Here is a 24,877-nt window from a genome sequence, read left to right as displayed (position 1 = left end):
GTTGTCCGAGACGTCCGATTAATTCGGTATTTTTTAATTGTGCGGACTGCGGGCATTGGGTCGGACCCAGCCCTGGGCACCCTGAGCTAGCCCGGCGTAGCCCAAGGAAAGGCAGTTCCGTAACAACTACAAATAGAGATGCACTAAGGTCAGTACATTCAAGTGTCCCGTATGACACCAGGCACGTGCCTGTTTGGGTTAGGTGTTAGTAGGCGCGATGAAAAATATAGGACAGAATACGAGGAAAATTGACTACCGGCGTGCTGCCAGATTGTTAGCTTGCATGCTTACTAAGTGTGTTAGTATTAAAGATTTTAATTTGGGAAGGGAATCTACGTTAGAGATTAGTGTGTACAAATCATTATAATTTGCACATAACACTCTAAAAGGTTCATGCAGTTCAAAGGAGGTCCTACAGTGGCGCAACACTAATGGGATATAGGATCTAGTGGTTCTACATGGTACATGGAAATTAAGCTGACTCAACAAGTCAGCACTTTCCACATCACCATGGATAAGGTTAAAAATAAAGGTTATCCCTAGCATCGTTCTACGATTGGCTAAGGACGGTAAGTTTATTAATAGGAGTCTACTAGAGTAGGAAGGTAATCTTTGGTTTGCATCCCAATTTAAACCGCGTAGAGCGAAAAGTAAAAAGTTCTTTTGAACCGACTCAATGCGTTTACTATGGACGCCGTACTGAGGGCTCCAAACGCAGCATCCATATTCTAGGATAGGACGAACTAAGGAAGTATATAAGGATTTAGTAACATAGGGGTCATTGAATTCCTTCTACCACCGTTTAATAAATCCAAGCACACCCCTGGCTCTATTCACCATAGACGAAATATGATCAATAAAGTCAAGTTTTGGGTCCAAGCGGACGCCCAAATCGTCAACTGTATTAATTCAAAGCCGTTCAGCGTGTAAGTAGCAAGCTAAGGAGCGACACGAGAGAATGTCATTATCTTGCATTTTGAGCCATTTAAGTTTAATAAGTTTACACGGCACCAAGTTTGAAAATTATTAAGATCTGTTTGTAAATCCGACTGGCAGGCAACGTCATTGTATTGCACGCAAAGCTTGACGTCATCCGCGTACATAAGTACTCTGGAGTTAGTCAAGACTTTGGGCAGGTCATTTATGAACAATGTAAACAATAAGGGTCCCAAATGGCTTCCTTGCGGGACACCAGATGTAACCCTTAGAATATTGGATAAATTATTCTTAAAGGGGACCTTTTGCGTCCTGCCATTCAAATAACTAGAGATCCAATTAAGAAGATCACTTGGAAAACCCATTGAATCGAGTTTTCTAACGAGGAGAGAATGATTAACAGAGTCAAATGCTTTATTGAAATCAGTATAGATTACATCTGTCTGACAATTATTATGGAAGCCCTTTATAATATAGGAAGAGAGCTCCAAAAGATTTGTTGTTGTTGATCTTCGCTTAATAAAACCATGTTGACATGGAGAAATAACCGATCTACAAAGGTGCTGTAAGTGAGGGGTGATAATATTTTCAAATAATTTTGGGATGGCCGACAACTTAGAGATTCCTCTATAATTGCTGGCATCCAATTTACTACCTTTTTTGTGGAGAGGAATAATAAACGATTCCTTCCAAATAATGGGAAAGTGGGAGGTTTCTAAGGACAAGGTAAACAATTTCAGAAGGGGATAGCACAGGGCGTCGGCCCAATACCTGAGCACACAGCCAGGAATTCCGTCGGGACCTGACGAATAAACTGGTTTGACACCATGAAGATCTAAAAGGAGAGAGCTTTCGTTTAGGCTAGGACAGAAAATTAAGTTCGATTTGGGTATGTCGTAGGAATAAGTCTGGTATATATACGAAGAGCTAGAATAGGTTGTTTGAAAAAACTGCGAAAATAGATCGGCTATTGCCTGATCATTATTTGCGGTAGTATTGTCAAATGAAAGCGAGGAAGGATTTGTTTTAGGTTTACGTTTAGTGTTAACGAAATTATAAAACTGTTTTGGGTCCTGTGAGAACTGGGCCCTACAACGAGTTAAATAGTTTTTATAACACTGCGCGTTCAGCACGGTAAAGTTTGACCGAGCTGATAAATAAAATGAAAGGGCAGATTGAGAACCGGTGATTTTAAATTTAGCATACAGTCTAGATTTTTTATTTTTAAGTCGGCTCAACTCTTTAGGAAACCACGGCGGTTTATTCGAGCTTGGCGGATAATATAACGGAACACATTCAGTAAAAAATGAATTCATGGCACTGTAGAAAATATCAACGGCAACTGCCATGTCAGTGCACATGTATAGATCGGACCAATTGAACTCTTTTATAAAATTATTCAGCCGTTCAAAGTCCGTTTTGCGAAAACATAGGACTTTATTGGCTGGACGATCAGAAATATTCTGTACGTCACACCCAATATCAAGAGTCACATCGAAAGTTGGATGATAAGGATCTTCGGGCTGCGTCAGGGGCGCCACCCTTGCTAAACTGACTCTCGCAGGATCAGAGACGAAGCAAAGATCGGGCAAGCGCTGTAAGGAATTTAGCACATGGTTGACTTGAGACAGCGAAATGTCGAACAAGCCAGCGTACCATGTTGTAGGGGCATCGAGAGAATTGGTGGAAATCTCCTAGGACTACCAACTGGTCTCTATCCAAAAGTCTACTGGAAACCATCTGAATAGCGGAAGATTGATTCCAAAAAATAGGCAGATTGGTTATCTGCCGTGCCATTTTCGGCCGGTATTCCGAGCCTAACACCCTGGGCAGATATATCGGTATACACGGGACTTTGAGGGGTCAATATTTGCGACCTCCCAGAGGACAAAACGGAAATCACCGGCGGTACGGGCACTCTTGGAATTCATGCTGAGGTCGAGGGCTGTGCCGAGGGAGGATGCTGCTGAGAGCCCATTGCAGGTAGTTGGGGTCCGTCTACGTGCTGCCCACCAATAGCTGTTTTTTTGCGCCTAGGAGACGCATTTAATAGCGTAAGGCTATTGAATTGGGTGGTCAGCGCCAAGAATATATCAAGAGTTTTACGAAAACTCGTTAAAATGCCCTTACAACCGCTTTTGGTTTGCCGCATGAAAGACGTCATTTCCCTTTCTACATCGCGACAGGCCTCACAACAGTAACGCAGGCCGATGTTTTTCCTTACATCGTCCACCGTCCGAGCTGCAACCCCAATACACTTGGCGTGCATGACGTTGTCGCACAGCCAGAAGCCGATTGTAAGGTCACCTGCAGCAATTGCCTTTTTGCAGGTTTTAACGGAACAGACAATATTTGAGGACATTATAACGACTTACCACTGTACTTTCAATTGAAAAAAAAAACAACAGAGCTATGAAGAAAGAAGCGAGAGCGAGAGCGAGAGAGCGGGAGAGCGTAATAGATTAGATAAGATAAGAAGTGCAGCGGCACAACTAAAGCGAGAGAGTGGGAGAGCGGTGGATATAAAAAGCAAAACGAATACCTGTTGCGACGGCACAAAGAAAAGCTAAACGAAGAAGGCACAAAAAGGAATTCAAAATATGCAAGAGCTAGCACTAGCAGCACAACTAAATTGGAGAATAAAACCAATTATATACACAAAATTAGGATAGCTGCATGCACACGCGAAGTGAACGGGAAGTTATAAACACAAATTAGAAAATTTAAGTTAACCCCGGTGGTTAGATTCAAACTTTAACACAAAACGAGAGCGCAAGAAAAAAACACGTCCGTTCACTTGGAAAGATGATATTTGGTATGATCAAGTAGTCAGTACCAGTAGCTTGACATATGAATTACTTCCAAACTACGAAGTTGTCAAAACAAACAATGAAAATAGGGAAAAGCCTGTATTATCTCAACTATTAAAGAAGTTTCCTTCACAATTTAAGTCACAGCTCTCAAGCTTATGCACCAAATACAGCGATATATTTGGATTGGAAACAGAACCAATCAGTACGAATAATTTCTACAAACAAAAAGTGAGATTAAAAGATGATGAACCAGTTTATATAAAAAACTATCGAAGCCCATATAGTCAGGTGAATGAAATTCAAAAGCAAGTAGGAAAGTTAATCTCCGACGGGATTGTTGAACCATCTGTATCCGAATATAATAGCCCATTGTTACTTGTTCCTAAGAAATCATCCCCCGGGTCAGATGTAAAGGAATGGCGATTAGTGATTGAATATCGCCAGATTAATAAAAAATTACTATCTGATAAATTCCCATTACCTAAAATTGATGATATTTTCGCTCAACTAGGTCGAGATAAATACTTTTCATGTCTTGACTTAATGTCAGGATTCCATCAAATTGAACTATAAAAAAGTTCAAGAGATATAATATATATATATATATAATATAGATATATATTTTTCAACGAGTAACGGCACATATCGCTTCACGCGATTACCTTTTGGATTAAAAATAGCTCCTAATTCATTTCAGAGAGATATGACTATTGCATTTTCTGGTCTAAAACCTTTTCAAGCATTATTTTATATGGCTGACTTAATAGTAATAGGTTGTTCCAAAAAACATATGCTTAAGAACTTAACGGATGTTTTTGAGAAATGTAATAAATACTTACATCCAGAACACTGTTCATTTTCTATGCATGATGTGACTTTTCTAGGTCATAAATGCACTGATAAAGGAATACTTCCAGACGACAAGAAATACGATGTCATTATGAACTACCCAGTTCCGCACGACGCGGACAGTGCTAGACGTTTCGTAGCATTTTGTTACTATAATAGACGTTTTATAAAAAACTTCGTCGAATATTCACGGCACATAACAAGATGATGTAAAGAGAATGGTCCTTTTAAATGGACGGATGATTGTCAAAATGCATTTCAATATTTAAAAACAACACTTATGAAACCTACTTTGCTACAAAATCCAGATTTTACTGAAGAATTCTGTATAATCACAGATGCCAGTAAGCAAGCATGTGGAGCGGTTTTAACTCAAAACCATAGTGGTCTCCAACTTCCCATTGCATACGCATCAAGAGCATTTACAAAAGGAGAAAGTAACAAGTGTACTACTGAGCTGGAATTAGCTGCAATTCATTGGGCAATATTACATTTTCGACCGTATATTTATGGAAAACATTTCATAATTAAAACGGATCACATACCTGTTATATATCTATTTTCAATGATTAATCCAAGTTCTAAACTGACACGTATGAGGCTCGAATTAGAATAATACGACTTTACAGTCGAATATTTAAAGGGTAAGGACAACTATTTAGCTGATGCGTTATCAAGAATAACCATTCAGCAGCTACAACAAATAAATGGATCCATAAAGAAAGTCACTACTAGATATCAAAGTAGACAAAATTCCTGGGCAGGAAAAGAAAAAATTGAATTGCCAAGGCTGTCTATAGAAAAAGCTTCAAAGCCCAACATATATGAAGTCATAAACAATGACGAAGTACGTAAAGTAGTGACCTTGCACGTAAAAAATATGCTATGCCTATTTAAACATGAAAAAAATAACTGCAAGATATGATGTTAGCGATTTATATACCAATGGAGTCCTTGACTTAGGTCAGTTTTTCCAAAGGCTTGAGACGCAAGCCGGTATACATAAAATCAGCCAACTTAAAGTGGCACCATGGGAAAATATCTTTGAACACGTTTCAATAGAGAGTTTTAAGAAAAAGGGCAATAAAACATTAAAATCATTGAGAGTAGCGCTACTCAACCCAGAGACTCAAATAACAAATTTAAAAGAAAAAGAAGCAATATTGTCTACATTTCATGATGATCCAATTCAAGGAGGTCATACTGGCATATCAAAAACATTGGCCAAAGTAAAAAGACACTATTACTGGAAAAGTATGTCTAAAGATATAACTGAGTACGTAAGAAAATGTCAAAAATGTCAGAAATTAAAAATGACATCGCACACAAAGACCCCATTAATAATAACTGACACACCTATAAATGTTTTCGACAGAGTGATAGTGGACACTGTAGGTCCACTACCAAAATCAGAAAATGGCAATGAATATGTTGTCACGCTAATATGTGACTTAACAAAATATCTAGTTGCCATACCAGTTGCAAATAAGAACGCAAATACTGTCGTTTAAGCAATTTTTGAATCATTTATTCTAAAGTACGGTCCAATGAAGACGTTCATTACGGACATGCGAACAAAATACAAAAATTCAATTATTAATGACTTGTGCAAATATTTAAACATTAAAAATATAACATCTACCGCACACCACCACCAAACAGTCGGGACAATCGAAAGAAGTCATAGAACTTTTAATGAATATATACGATCCTACATTTCGGTTGATATAACTTATTGGGATGTATGGCTTCAATATTTCGTATTTTATTTCAACACGACCCCCTCAATGGCATATAACTATTGTCCATATGAGTTAGTATTTGATAAAACAAATAATTTACCAAAGGATATTAATAGTATAGATATAGATGACTATGCTAAGGAGAATAAATATAGAATAGCATATAAACGAGCTAGAGTTATGTTAGAAGAAAATAAAAATAGAAATAAAATACTATATAATCAGAAAGTAAGAAATATAGATATATCAGTAGGAGATAAAGTTTTACTAAAAAACGGGACAGGTCATAAGTTAGATCCTAAATACACAGGTCCGTATAAAGTAACGGAAATAGGAGATAGAGATAACATCGTAATAAAAAATAGTAAAAATAAGATGCAAACAGTAATTTCATTTTCTTTGTTTCTAATATTTAATAACTAATGGTAGGTAGGTTACAGTGGTGAGGCCCATTGCTGGGGCCTCCAATTAGAGCTAAGCTCCTTTTTGATCCACTCCCTCTGTTTGTTATTGTTCTTCACTATCAATACCACCCAGAGTCAGTAAGGAAACCTAGGATTGCTGAAACTTTCAGCTTTCCTATACTTCCCAGTGACTCCATCTGGTAGGCACCGAAGTGGCGAGGTCTGATGTGGTTTAGCTCTGAGCAGAAGTAGAGCAGATGTTCCGGTGTCTCTGGCTCTGTAGGTTGCTTACAGCTTCTACAGATTGTATTGTATGGCAGTTCCAACTTCATTGCGTGCGAACCGATCGCCCAATGTCCCGTGGTGAGTGCCATGAACCTGCTAATATCCTTCTTGCTGTCAGATAGCAGTTCACTGGTTCGTTTCTTATCGTACCTTGGCCAACATTCCCTTGACCTTCTGTTATCGCTCTTAGTTTGCCATTCTTTATTACCTATCTGCTTAAAGTGGTCATGGATCCTTGTCTGGATCGCGTTTAGGGAGATCGGTAATTCGAAGTCTGAACTTAGCCTTGCCGAGCCTGCACAGGCTAGTTCGTCTGCCTTCTCATTTCCTGGGATCTCGTTTTGTCCCGGTACCCATGTTACTTATACCTTATTTTTGTCAGCAAGTTTATTAAGGGCCTTCTTTCATTCTGCCACTAGTCGTGAGTTCATTTTCACGGCAGCTAGGGACTGCTAGTTCGACTGCTTCCCTTATGGCTAGTAGCTCGGCCAGAAAGACCGTCGCTAAGTTAGAGAGATTGAAAGCCTTTTCAATTCGCCAAATTTCAGCGTAGATCCCAGCCCCTACGCCGTAGCTAATTTTTGAGGCATCGGTGTTGAGGGACACCTCGTTCTACACTACTACTTTGCAACTACTCCAGTCTTCCCTTGATGGGTATGAGGTCGAGAATGCGTTCCCGAATTTCATTTCCGCGATCATGTAGTCGGTCTTAACGTCTGTGTTAATGCCGCTGCTCCCAAGGATCTTGCCGTGCCAGGCGCACTATTCCCTCCAGCAATTGCTTACCTTCAGTCTTACTGTGCTCTGTGCTGCAATGTCCTTCACGAACAGTTCTATCGGCATTATATTTAGGATAGCGTTGAGAGCAGCTGCGGGGCACGAGCGCATTGCACCCACTGCCCCCGCACTCGCTGCCCGTTGTATCTCTGTCAGCTTCGTTCTGTTGTAAGCCTTAGTAAATGCCGGCCACCGTACTAGGGCTCCGTATGTTAGAATTGTCTGTACCACTGCAGTGTAGAACCATAAAATTATCTTTGTGTGCAGTCCCCATTTTTTCCCAAACATTTTCCTGCAGGAGTAGAATGCAATGCTTGCTTTCCTTACTTTTTCTGTAATGTTATCTTTCAATGAGAGCTTTTTATCCAGAATAACTCCTAGATACTTCGCTCGCTCCGATAGTTTTAGCTCCATGCCGTTAATACTCGGCATGTTGAAGGGTGGTATCTTAGTTCTTCGTGTGAAGAGCATACGTTCCGTTTTAGTGGGGTTTTATTTAATCGACCTAGCGCACCCGTCATTATTTCGCTAATAACGTCAGGGTATGGTCCTGATACTAGCAGTACTACGTCGTCTGCGTATGCAACTGTTTTAACTCCACCCGTATTGAGATCTGTCAATATGGCGTTCATAGCCACAGTAGGGGCGATAGTACCCCACCCTGAGGTGTGCCTCTCTGCACAGTCCGCGTGAGGTGAGTGCCACTCAGTTCGGTTGTGATCGTCCTGCTCTTTAGCATGACCCCGATCCACTCTCTGATGCCTCTCTCAATACCCAGCAAGTTGAGGGAGCCCAGGATAGAGTCGGGGTTCACGTTATTGAACGCGCCTTCGATGTCTAGGAAGGCGGCCATCGTGTATTGTTTGTGTTGGAATGTCTTCTCGACATGATGTACAACTACGTGTAGCGCTGTTTCCGTTGATTTTCCTCTGCGATACGCATGCTGCGCATCCGAAAGTTGATGTCCTTCTAGAGACTCTCGGATGTGGACGTCCAGGAGTTTCTCTAGTGTCTTCAGGGCGAAGGAGGTGAGTCTTATCGGTCTATAATCCTTTGCTAGGATATGCCCCCCTCTGTCCGGTTTCGGTATAAAAATGACTTTAGCCTCTCTCCACAGCAGTGGGATGTGCGTCAGTCGTAAACAAGCTTCGTAAATGGCTTTTAGCCACTTGCAAATGCTATCCTTGGCTGATTGTAGCATTGCCGGTATTAAGCCGTCTGGGCCCGGGCTTTTGTACTTATCAAAAGAATCCATTGCCCACTGAACTCGCTCAGTGGTAATGATGTCTTTCGTTGGCGTGTCCATTTGAGCGTTCGTTCCCTCCTCGGGTTCCGAGCTCACTCTTAGGCTTCCTGGAAAGTGGGTGGCAACTAGTAGCTCTAGTGACTCCTCAAATGTCGTCGTAGCAGAGCCGTCTGCTCTGTTGATCAGGGTAGGGCTTATGTTCCCTTTGGCGTGAATTTTGCTTACCCTCGCCGTGTCCTTTATGCCTTCTAATGGTTTGCAGTAGTTTTCCCAGGACTCTTTCTTGGCATTGTATACTACCTTTTTGTAAATTTTTTGTGCTTCCCCAATCTTGGCTTGGTCCTCCACCTCCTTGTCGAGCGCCTTTGCAGTGGTATAGTCTTGATTCTCCTGCCGTTTACTTTAGATTGAACAATTTCGCTGAAATTGTTCCAATCCGTCTTACGGGGGTTCCTTCTTGGCACCTGTTTCTTAACTGGTGTCGTTATTTCAAAGAAAATGTATCTATGGTCTGAGTGTTATGTCGATACCCTTTAGTTCTCGACTCTGTAATTATTATGTTCTTTTTGAAAGGTGAGATCTAAAATCTCTTCCCAACCTTGAAAATTTTCCGTGCTCGGAAAGATACAGGTCGGCGTATTACCCTTATTACATACCGTAACGTTTTTACAAATAATATTGTCAAAGAGTGACTCACCTCTTTAGTTAGTCTCCGAACTCCCCCAGAGCGTGTGCCTCGCATTCGCATCACACCCGAGCACCAGGGTCGTCTTCATCACTTCCGCCCATTGCAGCAGCTTGACTACCGGCTCAGGCGGGGCCGGCTCGTGATGGATCATGTACGTCTATGCGATCATAATTCCGCTCCCATCCGCTGCCACAAATGTGGCCACTGCTAGGTCAGGTGTGCTGAGATTGGGACAGAGAAGAGCATTAAAATGATTCTTTATCACAATGCAAGCTCTCGACCTACCATTCAAGTTTGTGCACAGTAGTGTATATCCTTGGATTCTCAGTCCAGCGACTTGCCCGTCCCCGGTCCAAAGCTCCTGTATCAAACCGATGTCGATATCCCTCTCCCTTAGAAAAATCGTGAGTTTTGCTGAAGCGTGAGAGCTGCGCTTCAGATTAATCTGCACGACTTTCGACATCGATGTTGGTGGGGGTGGCGTTAGGAGATTTGCCGACGATGACCATGTCATCCAACAGTTTGTTGGTGTCATCGACATTCTCCAATATCTCGTCCGGCTCGGCCAAGAAGACCTTTATCTTGGCCTTCCTGATGCCGTACCGGACCTTGTGGTCATTGGCCTCCAGCTGGGGCAGACATCGCTGGTTTATCAGCAGGAGGAAAGGCTGACTCGCCTTTTTTTCCTGCTCTGCTCTGAGGATGGTCCAGTCCTCTATATGGATGTCTGGGTTCTGGGCCCTCAGACAGGCAATCACCCTTGCATGGTCAGTTTGCCCCTTTGGTAACCAGATGCGAGCTCTGGGTCTCCTTGGGATCTCCCTGGCGTGGACTAGCCTAATCTTATGGCCAGCCCATGTGTCGCTAATCTTAGCCACACACTCTGCCAGGAAGCTTCGGGAGAACCCGTCGTCGCACCTGATGACCCGGTGCCCTCTGACCACGTCTGGGGAGTCAAAGAAGGGGATAGGGCCGGTCGGCATGCTAACCAACCTGTGGGTTACCAAGTCGGCCAACTTGGCCTCGATCTCCTCCCACTTCTCCTACAGCAGGCGACCGTCGTCATGTAGCTCATCCACCAGTGCCATAGCCAGACTGTCTCTGGCCACCTCGCTAAATTTTTTTGCCTTGCTGACAAAGTTAGTCGCTCGCGGCTTACCATGTGGGTCCTTCGCTCTCTTAGGTGCGCTTTCGCTCACTTCCTGTGAGCGAATTCGCTTCGTCTTCGAGGGCTGGAACGCCGTCGGGTTTGCCGCTTTGTACTGCTCATATTCCGCGATCTCCGCAAGGAATTTGGCCTTGTCCTCGGCATCCCGAGGGTCAGTCTTGCCCTCAGCCTTGTTCTTGGCTATCTTGACTAGAACGAAGCGGGCTCTGTTGACCCTCGCTTGTCTCTGATGGTAAGACATTTTCGCCATCTCTGAGGTGGTGCTCAGCTGAGCCCCACCTGTGTGTTTAGGTTGGGGAGTACGAGTAGCACTGTAGCGATTTCCTCAGCATCTCCTTCTCGTCCTTCGTTGACAGTTTTTGGGGTTTATCCTCTCCCGGGAGCTCCGAAGCTCGGTTTGTAGAATTCATTTCATTGCATGAACGCCCGCTTTGCTCGACCTGGCAAACGCAGCGGGCCAGAGGGGGTTTGGAGCTTTGAAGACAGGTCGACCGCAGCTTCGCCTCAAAACTGCGGCAAGGCCACTTACGATCCAGCTATGCCTGGCCCTGGGAAGGCTCCGTGCAGACACAGTTGGATTAACCCCTCAGCTGCGAACCTGGAAGTCAGTGTGCACGGGTCGCATCACACAACTGACTTGAGGGGAGGATGATTAAAGACTTGCCTAAGTCCCGACTACAATTGGTCAGCATCCCCGGTCGAACCTCGACTGGGAACCTGCTTCCAGCCGCCCTCGCTTGGAGAGTATAGTCGCACTACCCATGGTGTATACAGTTACGGCAGATGACACAGTCATCCGTTGATCCCCCTGTGCACCCTATCGGCCAATAAATAATAATAAAAAGAATAATAATATTCCGCGATCTCCGCAAGGAATTTGGCCTTGTCCTCGGCATCCCGAGGGTCAGTCTTGCCCTCAGCCTTGTTCTTGGCTATCTTGACTAGAACGAAGCGGGCTCTGTTGACCCTCGCTTGTCTCTGATGGTAAGACATTTTCGCCATCTCTGAGGTGGTGCTCAGCTGAGCCCCACCTGTGTGTTTAGGTTGGGGAGTGCGAGTAGCACTGTAGCGATTGCCTCAGCATCTCCTTCTCGTCCTTCGTTGACAGTTTTTGGGGTTTATCCTCTCCCGGGAGCTCCGAAGCTCGGTTTGTAGAATTCATTTCATTGCATGAACGCCCGCTTTGCTCGACCTGGCAAACGCAGCGGGCCAGAGGGGGTTTGGAGCTTTGAAGACAGGTCGACCGCAGCTTCGCCTCAAAACTGCGGCAAGGCCACTTACGATCCAGCTATGCCTGGCCCTGGGAAGGCTCCGTGCAGACACAGCTGGATTAACCCCTCAGCTGCGAACCTGGAAGTCAGTGTGCACGGGTCGCATCACACAACTGACTTGAGGGGAGGATGATTAAAGACTTGCCTAAGTCCCGACTACAATTGGTCAGCATCCCCGGTCGAACCTCGACTGGGAACCTGCTTCCAGCCGCCCTCGCTTGGAGAGTATAGTCGCACTACCCATGGTGTATACAGTTACGGCAGATGACACAGTCATCCGTTGATCCCCCTGTGCACCCTATCGGCCAATAAATAATAATAAAAAGAAAAAAATTTAAAAAAAAGAGGAAAAACAAAAAATTTATTTATAAGAAATTAATATTATTAAAAATAATAAAAATTAAAATAAATAATACGAAAAAAAAGAAATAAATAAAAAAAGAGTAAAAAACAAAAAATTTATTAATTAGAAATTATTATTATTAAAATAACTTCATATTATTACGTTATTTTTCTAAAGAAGGGAGATGTAGTATTCACTCATATTGAATACCCACTGTACCGAGAGTACTTAAAGGGTACGCACTGTAACACTTTGTTGCAGTGTCTACAAAATTCAAGGTCCCGGTCATAAACCCTAAATGGCCGAAATATGAACCGATCGCTATGGCTTAGCCCGCACAAAGAGGTGCTAGCGTCGGCATAATTGTAACACGAACAGACTACATGTGCATATCCCTCACGCTCCCACATAAGAGGGCATAGCCCATATACATAAGTATATACATACATAGCCGTCTCTCTGCCGCCGCCTGCGAGCAGCGCAGCAACGAGACGTAGCCTTAATTTGAATTAAAAAATAATGTAAAAATCAGAGACTCTTCGATCGTTGGAGCGGCTCCATTGCTGTTCCAAAACAAATAAAGAATCTAAGAAACTAAACTATGATTTTATATACTTTACAATACCTGATATGAACTTCACTTCGATTAGCCTCGGCAAAGCCAAATAATTCACCACACCTGACCAAACATCTGGTTTCCACCAGACTCACACGAAAGAACGCGATATACCTAAAACCGCTTTCTCAACCCTTAATGGGAAGTACGAATTTCTCTGTCTTCCATTCGGTCTTGAAAACGCTCCAGCGATCTTTCAGCGGATGATTGACGATGTGTTAAGACAAAGATCAAAAAAGTTTGCTACGCATGCATTGACAACATTATAGTCTTTAGCGAAGACTTCCCAAGTCATTGGAAAAATTTTCGAGCAATTTTCAATGATCTGTAGAAAACCAAACTCCAAGTGAATTTGGAAAAAACGCGTCAACAACAGGGAAAACGGTCAACAACAACAAGAATAACAACTAAAAGAAATTTGGCTATGAAAATGGTCGAAGTGTAAATACTTTTGACTACCTTCGTATATTAACAACATTATTACAAAAATAGAACCATACATACAATCTAAAAAAAAATTATAAAGTCACATGTAAAATACAACAACATATTTCAAATTATTTGTATCGCATAATTTGCAATATCAAATATCTTTCATCTTTCCAAGTGAACGGACGTGTTTTTTTCTTGCGCTCTCGTTTTGTATTAAAGATTGAATCTAACCACTGGAGTTAACTTAAATTTTCTAATTTGTGTTTATAACTTCCAGTTTACTTTGCGTGTGCATGCAGCTATTCTAATTTGTGTATATAATTGGTTTTATTTTCCAATTTAGTTGTGCTGCTAGTGCTATTTTTAGCATATTTTGTATTTCTTTTTGTGCCTTCTTCGTCTAGCTTTGCGTCGTCGCAACAGCTAAACGTTTTATTTACTTATCTTCCACGCTCTCTCACTCTCTCACTTTAGCTGTGCCGCTGCACTTCTTATTTTATTCGATCTCATTCGCTCTCCCGCTCTCTCACTCTCGCTGTGACTCTTCACTTTTTTCTTCATAGCTCTGTTGTTATTTTTTCCAAGTACAAGTACAGTGGTAAGTCCTTATAATGTCCGGAAATATTGTCTGTTCCGTTAAAACCTGCAAAAAGGCAATTGCTGCAGGTGACCTTAAAATCGGCTGCTGGCTGTGCGACAACGTCATGCACGCCAAGTGTATTGGAGTTGCAGCTCGGATGGTGGACGATGTAAAAAAAACATCGGCCTGCGTTTCTGTTGTGAGGCCTGTCTCGATGTAGAAAGGGAAATGACGTCTTTCATGCGGCAAACCAAAAGCGGTTTTAAGGGCATTTTAACGAGTTTTCGTAAAACTCTTGATATATTCTTGGCGCTGGACACCCAATTTAATAGCCTTACGCTAATAAATGAGTCTCCTAGGCGCAACAAAACCTCTATTGGTGGGTAGCATGTAGACGGACCCCAACTACCTGCAACGGGCTCTCAGCAGCAGCCTCCCTCGGTACAGCCCTCGACCTCAGCATTAATTCCAAGAGTGCTGAGATCGAGCGCTAGAAAAGATTCGGTACCCGAATGTGCAGCGGGAGTGGCCGTACCGCCGGTGATTTCTGTTTTTTCCCCTGGGGGGTCGCAAATATTGACCCCTCAAAGTCCCGTTCACATAAATATATCTGCCCAGGGTGTTAGGCCCGGAATACCGGCCGACAATGGCACGGCGGATAACCAATCTGCCTTGCCAAAAGCCCTTATAGCTGTTCCACTGACGAGACATATTTTTGTTTCGCGGCTCTCCCCTGACCAAACATCGGAAGATGTTCTCGCCTTTATACAAGGCAAAACCAGAGCCGAAAAAATTAAGATAAAGGTGGAAAAGTTCAAATTTTCTTACGCAAGGGACATTTCATCTTTCAAAATAAATGTCCCTAACGAGCTCTTTAACACTATTTGCTCTCCCAACTTCTGGCCAGAGTACATCGTTGTTAAGGAGTTCGAGGCGAAGAAAAAGAAAAGGCGGCCTGTAGGAATAACTCTTCCCAGGCCTGATGATACCACTACGCCTTCTACGTCTTCCAATCCCGACCCAAAAAACTAACCCACTCCCTAGGTATTTCCGATAAGAATGCAAGAGGCTTACGTAGTAAACTTCCTAACATGTATTCTGATAGCCTTTCGTTTGCATCTCAGGTTATTGTGCTCACAGAAACCTGGTTAAAGCTGGAGATTCTGAGCTAAGAAGTTTTTCCAGCTGTGTTCACGGTATATCGGCTAGATCGCCCTATCAGACGCGGGGGTGGAGTTCTCATAGCGGTGGACTCCTCACTCACGTCAGAATTATTAACCTTCGAGGAATGCAACGATGTTGAATTCCTCTGTGTGAAGCTATCTATAAAAGGTAGCTCAATTTTTATTACCTGTTCCTACATACCTCCACTGTCGGAACTTCCTATTTATTGGAATCAACTATCCGCTATTCAGATGGTTTCCAGTAGACTTTTGGATAGAGAGAGAATCGTCTCTGATCCTGCGAGAGTCAGTTTAGCAAGGGTGGCGCCTCTGACGCAGCCCGAAGATCCTTATCATCCAACTTTCGATGTGACTCTTGATATTGGGTGTGACGTACAGAATATTTCTGACCGTCCAGCCAATAAAGTCTTATGTTTTCGCAAAACAGACTTTGAACGGCAGAATAATTTTATAAACGAGTTCGATCCGATCTATACATGTGCACTGACATGGCAGTTGCCGTTGATATTTTCTACAGTGCCATGAATTCATTTTTTACTGAATGTGTTCCGTTATATTATCCGCCAAGCTCGAATAAACCGCCGTGGTTTACTTAAGAGTTTAGCCGACTTAACAATAACAAATATATACTGTACGCTAAATTTAAAATCACCGGTTCTCAAACTGCCCTTTCATCTTATTTATCAGCTCGGTCAAACATTACCGTTCTGAACGCGCAGTGTTATAAAAACTATTTAACTCGTTGTAGGGCCCAGTTCTCACAGGACCCAAAACAGTTTTATAATTTCGTTAACACTAAACGTAAACCTAAAACAAATCCTTCCTCGCTTTCATTTGAAAATACTACCGCAAATAATGATCAGGCAATAGCCGATCTATTTTCGCAGTTTTTTCAAACAACCTATTCTAGCTCTTCGTATCTACACCAGACCTTTTCCTACGATATACCCAAATCAAACTTAATTTTCTGTCCTAGCCTAAACGAAAGCTCTCTCCTTTTAGATCTTCGTCGTGTCAAGCCAGTTTATTCGCCAGGTCCCGACGGAATTCCTGGCTGTGTGCTCAGGTATTGTGCCGACGCCCTGTGATATCCCCTTCACAAATTGTTAACCTTGTCCTTGGAAACTTCCCACTTTCCCATTATTTGGAAGGAATCGTTTATTATTCTTTTTCACAAAAAAGGTAGCAATTTGGATGCCAGCAATTATAGGGGAATCTCTAAGTTGTCGGCCATCCCTAAATTATTTGAAAACATTATCACCCCTCACTTACAGCACCTTTGTAGATCGGTTATTTCTCCATGTCAACATGGTTTTATGAAGCGAAGATCAACAACAACAAATCTTTTGGAGCTCTCTTCCTATATTATAAAGGGCTTCCATAATAATTTTCAGACAAAAATAATCTAAACTGATTTCAGTAAAGCATTTAACTGTGTTAACCATTCTCTCCTCGTTAGAAAAGTCGATTCAATGCGTTTTCCAAGTGATCTTCTTAATTGGATCTCAAGTTGTTTGAATGGCAGGGCGCAAAAGGTCCTCTTTAAGAATATTTTATCCAATGTTCTAAGGGTTATATCTGGCGTCCCGCAAGGAAGCCATTTGGAACCCTTATTGTTTACATTATTTATAAATGACCCCCCCAAAGTCTTGACTAACTCCAGAGTACTTATGTACGCGGATGACGTCAAGCTTTGCGTGCAATACAATGACGTTGCCTGCCAGTCGGATTTACAAACAGATCTTAATAATTTTCAAACTTGGTGCCGTGTAAACTTATTAAACTTAAATGACTCGAAATGCAAGCTAATGACATTCTCTCGTGTCGTTCCGAAGCTTGCTACTTACACGCTGAACTGCTGCTCTTTGGAAAGAATTAATACTGTTGACGATTTGGGTGTCCGCTTGGACCCAAAACATGACTTTATTGATCATATTTCGTCTATGGTGAATAGAGCCAGGGGTGTGCTTGGATTTATTAAACGGTGGTCGAAGGAATTCAATGCCCCCTATGTTACTAAATCCTTATATACTTCCTTAGTTCGTCCTATCCTAGAATATGGATGCTGCGTTTGGAGCCCTCAGTACGGCGTCCATAGTAAACGCATTGAGTCGGTTCAAAAGAACTTTTTACTTTTCGCTCTACGCGGTTTAAATTGGGATGCAACCCAAAGATTACCTTCCTACTCTAGTAGACTCCTATTAATAAACTTACCGTCCTTAGCCAATCGTAGAACGATGCTAGGGATAACTTTCTTTTTAACCTTATACATGGTGATGTGGAAAGTGCTGACTTGTTGAGTCAGCTTAATTTCCATGTACCATGTAGAACTACAAGATCCTATATCCCATTAGTGTTGCGCTACTGTAGAACCTCCTTTGAACTGCATGAACCTTTTAGAGTGCTATGTGCAAATTATAATAATTTGTACACACTAATCTCTAACGTAGATACCCTTCCCAAATTAAAATCTTTAATACTAACACACTTAGTAAGCATGCAAGCTAACAATCTGGCAGCACGCCGGTAGTCAATTTCCTCGTATTCTGTCCTATATTTTCCATCGCGCCTACTAACACCTAACCCAAACAGGCACGTGCCTGCATCAACGTCCAAGAAAAAATTACAATAATAAGTTTAATCCTAATCTAAGCTATAAATTTAAGAAACTTATGGTTAAGTACACTAAGCATATGAAAAACATCCGAATACAGCACAAAAAATGGCAAGCTGTGGCTGTGGTGCAAGGACTAGAGCTTACGATTCACCGGAAACCTGACACAGCAAGAGTAGCCCATGGGAACGGCCTGGCCGATCGCTGGAAGAACTTTCTTGTTTCTTGTCTTTGCAAGTTGAAATTTTAGGTTATATATTTATGCACGACGGTATCAGGGGAGATTAAAAAAATATCAAGGCCATACATTTTATGAAGCCTCCCACTAACATAAGGGAACTTAAATGCTTTCTTGGTATGACCTTATATACAATACAATATAATTGTTCAAGACTATCCAAAGGTAGCCAAGCAATTGACAAACTTGACGAGGGAAGAGTTTGCTAGAGTGAAGTCACCACAGTCAAAGAAGATTGCAATAGAACTTGACGACAAAGCCCTACATGCATTTAATAACCTGAAAACTATCTATTCCTCGTCTGAGGTATTAGCCTTCCCAGATGTCAACAAACAATTCCATTTGACTATAAACGCATCAAAATATGCCATCGGTGCCGTTCTTTCTCAGGACGACCAAGGCAAGGATAGCTCATTGAATAAAACAAGAGAAAAATTACGCCACGATCAAAAAAAGAAATGACAAGCTGTATGGCGCAGGATCGATTAAGGTCTAAACAGACCGCCAACCTCTCACTTTCGCGCTAGGTAAAAGAAACTTTAATGCGAAATTAATACAATTAATAAAAGGAATGCAATTGTGTACTAGTGTACACATCCCGAAACAGGTAAACTACCTAGGTTCGACTGCAGCTACCGCCTCCAAAGCTGACTCAATGATCACTGTCCATAGTGCGTTTAAAGACGCTAACCGTTTAATACCACCCTTTGAAACGCCTATCAATGCGTTTAGAAACCAGTTAGTATTCGACCCGGATCAGACGAAATATTTATGCGAATATCCCCGCATGGGATATGTCCTACACCTCATCCTTATTAAAAATGATACAATGCACAATCTGTCTAGTATACTAAGTAAATACCTTAAACACTCCATAATAATAATTCCTGAGGCTTGCCTAAGCTCTAAGAACATCTCAGCGCCCATAGAGGTCCAAGAGAAGTTCGCATTCAAATCTTAGAAAAATTTTATTTCCCTAAATGTAATCTGTAAGCTTTTCAAGTACAAGCGACACTCCAACAACCCAGAATTGCAGTCAACGCCTATCCCCAATTACCAGTGTGAAATACTTTACATCGACGTATTCACATTGGAGAAAAGGATATATCTGAGCTGCATAGATAAATTTGGCAAGCTTTTCCTTTTAGAATCCGAATCATCGATTCATCTACGTGAGAAATTGCTATAATCCCTTCATTACTCCTCAGTTCCAAAAACAAGGCTTTCTGATAATGATAGTGGTCTTCTATGTCCTACCATTCTGAATTACTTAAGAACTCTAGGAATATAATTAAACACTGACCCAAAAGAGCGAAGTCAATGGGCAGGTTGGGAAATTTCATGCGACATTTTTGAAAATCTACTGGTGTCTGAAGAGATAAAACCCCAAATTCAAAAATACTGAGCAAGTTAGATAGGTATAAAAAATCTGTCGATTCAGTAACAAACCAGAAGCCGGTTGACATATTTTTCAACCAACTATCAGGGTTTAGCCAACTTCAAACAGCACATCTTAGGGGACGTGAAGGGCCTAAAAGAACACGAGCAGACACTGACCAACCTAAATCGAAATAAAAAACTAGCACGCCCTATAGAATATAAGCAACAAGGTCTTCTTGAGCAATATGCAAATTAACACAAAGTAAAATAGCGATTCAGACCAGAAGAGGTGCAAGAGAATGGTAAAGTTACAATCAAAACGAGTTCAGGGAAAACAGATTTAAATCGTAAGCCTAAACCTAATTAGCGTAATGGAGGCCTTGAACATCTTCAAATACGACGCGCTGATCGTCCCCCTACAGCTAAGCGCAGTTTGGCGTGTTAATGGGGTTTTTTTTACTGGCTTATATTAACGACTTTGTCAGTATGGTGGAGCTGATTGAAGAGGTCAGGAAAGAGGCGGCAAAATTTAATGACCCCCGTACCGAAGCCTTGGCAAGACACTTCTTGGAGGAAACATCAGAAGGAATCGGTAGAGTAGATGGAACATCATCTCGTAGGCCTCGATCCGTAATTTTGCATTCCTTTTTGTGCCTTCTTCGTTTAGCTTTTGTTTGCTCCGTCGCAACAGCTAAACTTTTTTTCTATTTATCTCCCACGCTCTCCCACTCTCTCACTTTCGTTGTGCTGCTGCACTTCTTACCTTATCTGATCTCCTATGCTCTCCCGCTCTCGCTGTGACTCTTTACTTCTAATCTTCATATTGATTAAGAAAGGGAAATTATGTCTTTCATGCGGCGAACCAAAAACGGTTTTAAGGGCATTTTGACGAGTTTTCGTAAAACTTTTGATATGTTCTTGGCCCTGAACACCCAATTTAATAGTCTTACGCTATTAAATGAGTCTCCTAGGCGCAAAAACACTGCTATTGGTGGGCAGCACGTAGACGGACCCCAACTAAAAGTTAGGCCCGAAATATCGGCCGACAACAGATAACCAATCTGCCTTGCCAAAAGCCCTTATAGTGGTTCCACCGACGAGGCATATTTTTGTTTCGCGGATCTCCCCTGATCAAACATTTGAAGATGTTCTCGCCTTTATACAAGGCAACACCAGTGCCGATAAAATAAAAATTAAGGTGGAAATGTTTAAATTTTCTTACGTTAGGGATATTTCATATTTCAAAATAAATGTCCCTAATGAGCTTTTTAACACTATTTGACCTCCCAACTTCTGGCTACAGTACGTTATTGTTAAGGAGTTCGAAGCGAAGAAAAAGAAAAAGCGGCCTGTAGGAATAACTCTTTCCAGGCCTAATCATACCACTGCGACCAGTTGTGTTTCCAGCTGTGTTCACGGTATATCGGCTAGATCGCCCTATCAGACGCGGGGGTGGAGTTCTCACTCACATCAGAAATATCAATTATCATTATTCGAGGAATGCAACGAATCTATCAAAGGTAGCTCCATTTTTATTACCTGTTCCTACATACCAACATTGTTGGAACTTTCTTTTTATTGGAATCACCCTTCCGCTATTCAGATGGCTTCCAGAAGACTTTTGGATAGAGACCAGTTGGTAGTCCTAGGAGATTTTAATATCCCTGATGCTATTTGGTGCTCAAATAATTTCACCAATACTCTTTTAACTTCTGCACAACATGACTTTATCGCTGGCTTGTTCGACATTTCGCTGTCTCAAGTCAATCATGTGCGAAATTCATTACAGCGCTTGCCCGATCTTTGCTTCTTCTCTGGTCCTGCGAGAGTCAGTTTAGCAAGGGGCGCCTCTGACGCAGCCCGAAGATCCTTGTCATCCAACTGTCGATGTGACCCTTGATATCGGGTGTGACGTACAGAATATTTCTGACCGTCCAGCCAATAAAGTCCTATGTGTTTGCAAGGCAGACTTTGAACGGCTGAATAATTTATGAACGATATTTATAAATGACCTGCCCAAAGTCTTGATTAACGTCAAGATTTGCGTGTAATACAATGACGTCGCCTGCCAGTCGGATTTACAAACAGTTCTCAATAATTGTCAAACTTGGTGGAGTCTAAATATATTAAAGTTAAATGGCTCGAAATGCAATTTAAAGACATTCCCTCGTGTCGTTCCTAAGCTTGCTACTTACACGCTGAACTGCTGCTCTTTGGAAAGAATTAATTGGACCCAAAGCTTTACTTTATTGATAATATTTTTTCTGTGGTGAATAGGCCCAGGGGTGTGCTTCGATTTATTAATCGGTGGGCGAAGGAATTCAATGACCCCTATGTTACTAAATCCTTAAATACTTCTTTAGTTCGTCCTATCTCAGAATATGGATGCTGCGTTTGGAACCCTCAGTACGTTGTCCATAGTAAACGCATTGAGTCGGTTCAAAAGAACTTTTTACTTTTCGCTCTACGCGGTTTAAATTAGGATACAAACCAAAGATTACCTTCCTACTCAAATAGACTCCTATTAATAAACTTACTCTTAGCCAATCGTAGACCGATGCTAGGAATAACCTTTATTTTTAACTTTATTCATTGTGATGTGGAAAGCTCTGACTTGTTGTAGAACTACTAGATCCTATATCCCATTAGTGTTGCACCACTGTAGAACCTCCTTCGAACTGCATGAACCTTTTAGAGTGTCATGTGCTAATTATAATGATTTGTACACACTAATCTCTAACGTAGATACCCTTCCCAAATTAAAATCTTTAATAATAACACACTTTGTAAACATGCAAGCAAGCAACCTGGCAGCACGTCGGTAGTAAATTTCCTCGTATTCTGTCCCATATTTTCAATCGCCCCTACTAACACCTAACCCAAACAGGCACGTGCCTGGTGTCATACGGGCCACTTGAATGTACTGACCGCAGTACATTAACGTCCAATAAAAAAAAAAAACAGACGCATATGACTTGAACACCATTTTGAACTCATAAACAAGCTTGACAAAGATCAACGACTAGCAAGTACGAATAAATTCAAAGATCTTCGACTCCATCCACCAATCGATCCAGCAGCTCAATGCAGTCATCGCCCAAGTGAACGCCATCGATGAAGACAAATGCGACCCCTGCGATACTACATAAAGTCATTATTCTGCCAGACCAAGTATTTGAGAACATACCAACTGGCCAAGACTCGAGTGGCCAATTTCAACCTACTGGACCATGCGGAGATCGGGACCATCCTCGCCTAAGTGGTCAACTTCTTGTATCAAAACGCAGTACAAGCGGTGGAGCTTAGCCGCCCAATACTCGCGAACGGCGGTGGAAAACGCAACTTACCAGTTTATACACTTGTACTCCACTATATTTGGCGGAAAACAAAGACAAAGAGACATTCGCAGTGATCGGTGATTGTTTCCCGTTTGCCAAGAATATTATTTGGTAAGGCTGGAAGAAGATTCGGGCTACTAAAGGGAGGGCATGCCTCTTGCCCATACCTATGTAATAACTTAGAGCTAGACGCCCTATAGAATATAAGCAACAAGGTCTTCTTGAGCAATATGCAAATTAACACAAAGTAAAATAGCGATTCAGACCAGAAGAGGTGCAAGAGAATGGTAAAGTTACAATCAAAACGAGTTCAGGGAAAACAGATTTAAATCGTAAGCCTAAACCTAATTAGCGTAATGGAGGCCTTGAACATCTTCAAATACGACGCGCTGATCGTCCCCCTACAGCTAAGCGCAGTTTGGCGTGTTAATGGGGTTTTTTTTACTGGCTTATATTAACGACTTTGTCAGTATGGTGGAGCTGATTGAAGAGGTCAGGAAAGAGGCGGCAAAATTTAATGACCCCCGTACCGAAGCCTTGGCAAGACACTTCTTGGAGGAAACATCAGAAGGAATCGGTAGAGTAGATGGAACATCATCTCGTAGGCCTCGATCCGTAATTTTGCATTCCTTTTTGTGCCTTCTTCGTTTAGCTTTTGTTTGCTCCGTCGCAACAGCTAAACTTTTTTTCTATTTATCTCCCACGCTCTCCCACTCTCTCACTTTCGTTGTGCTGCTGCACTTCTTACATTATCTGATCTCCTATGCTCTCCCGCTCTCGCTGTGACTCTTTACTTCTAATCTTCATATTGATTAAGAAAGGGAAATTATGTCTTTCATGCGGCGAACCAAAAACGGTTTTAAGGGCATTTTGACGAGTTTTCGTAAAACTTTTGATATGTTCTTGGCCCTGAACACCCAATTTAATAGTCTTACGCTATTAAATGAGTCTCCTAGGCGCAAAAACACTGCTATTGGTGGGCAGCACGTAGACGGACCCCAACTAAAAGTTAGGCCCGAAATATCGGCCGACAACAGATAACCAATCTGCCTTGCCAAAAGCCCTTATAGTGGTTCCACCGACGAGGCATATTTTTGTTTCGCGGATCTCCCCTGATCAAACATTTGAAGATGTTCTCGCCTTTATACAAGGCAACACCAGTGCCGATAAAATAAAAATTAAGGTGGAAATGTTTAAATTTTCTTACGTTAGGGATATTTCATATTTCAAAATAAATGTCCCTAATGAGCTTTTTAACACTATTTGACCTCCCAACTTCTGGCTACAGTACGTTATTGTTAAGGAGTTCGAAGCGAAGAAAAAGAAAAAGCGGCCTGTAGGAATAACTCTTTCCAGGCCTAATCATACCACTGCGACCAGTTGTGTTTCCAGCTGTGTTCACGGTATATCGGCTAGATCGCCCTATCAGACGCGGGGGTGGAGTTCTCACTCACATCAGAAATATCAATTATCATTATTCGAGGAATGCAACGAATCTATCAAAGGTAGCTCCATTTTTATTACCTGTTCCTACATACCAACATTGTTGGAACTTTCTTTTTATTGGAATCACCCTTCCGCTATTCAGATGGCTTCCAGAAGACTTTTGGATAGAGACCAGTTGGTAGTCCTAGGAGATTTTAATATCCCTGATGCTATTTGGTGCTCAAATAATTTCACCAATACTCTTTTAACTTCTGCACAACATGACTTTATCGCTGGCTTGTTCGACATTTCGCTGTCTCAAGTCAATCATGTGCGAAATTCATTACAGCGCTTGCCCGATCTTTGCTTCTTCTCTGGTCCTGCGAGAGTCAGTTTAGCAAGGGGCGCCTCTGACGCAGCCCGAAGATCCTTGTCATCCAACTGTCGATGTGACCCTTGATATCGGGTGTGACGTACAGAATATTTCTGACCGTCCAGCCAATAAAGTCCTATGTGTTTGCAAGGCAGACTTTGAACGGCTGAATAAT

The 24,877-nt window shown here is 42.1% G+C and overlaps 1 long non-coding RNA gene and 1 pseudogene across 2 annotated transcripts in view; one reads left to right on the top strand and one right to left on the bottom strand.

Moving 5' to 3' along the window:
• LOC147644617 (uncharacterized) overlaps positions 1–11,149 on the bottom strand; it is a 323,333-nt pseudogene extending 312,184 nt beyond the window's left edge.
• The window catches only part of LOC147644614 (uncharacterized), a 212,046-nt gene that overhangs the window by 80,570 nt on the left and 106,599 nt on the right, over positions 1–24,877 (top strand). The gene's annotated exons all lie outside the window — the stretch shown is intronic.

This window comes from Drosophila serrata, unplaced genomic scaffold, assembly GCF_035046125.1.
Source record: "Drosophila serrata isolate PLE 108 unplaced genomic scaffold, ASM3504612v1 contig_128, whole genome shotgun sequence".
Classification (NCBI taxonomy): Eukaryota; Metazoa; Arthropoda; class Insecta; order Diptera; family Drosophilidae; genus Drosophila; species Drosophila serrata.
This window is presented reverse-complemented; position numbering and strand designations above follow the sequence as displayed.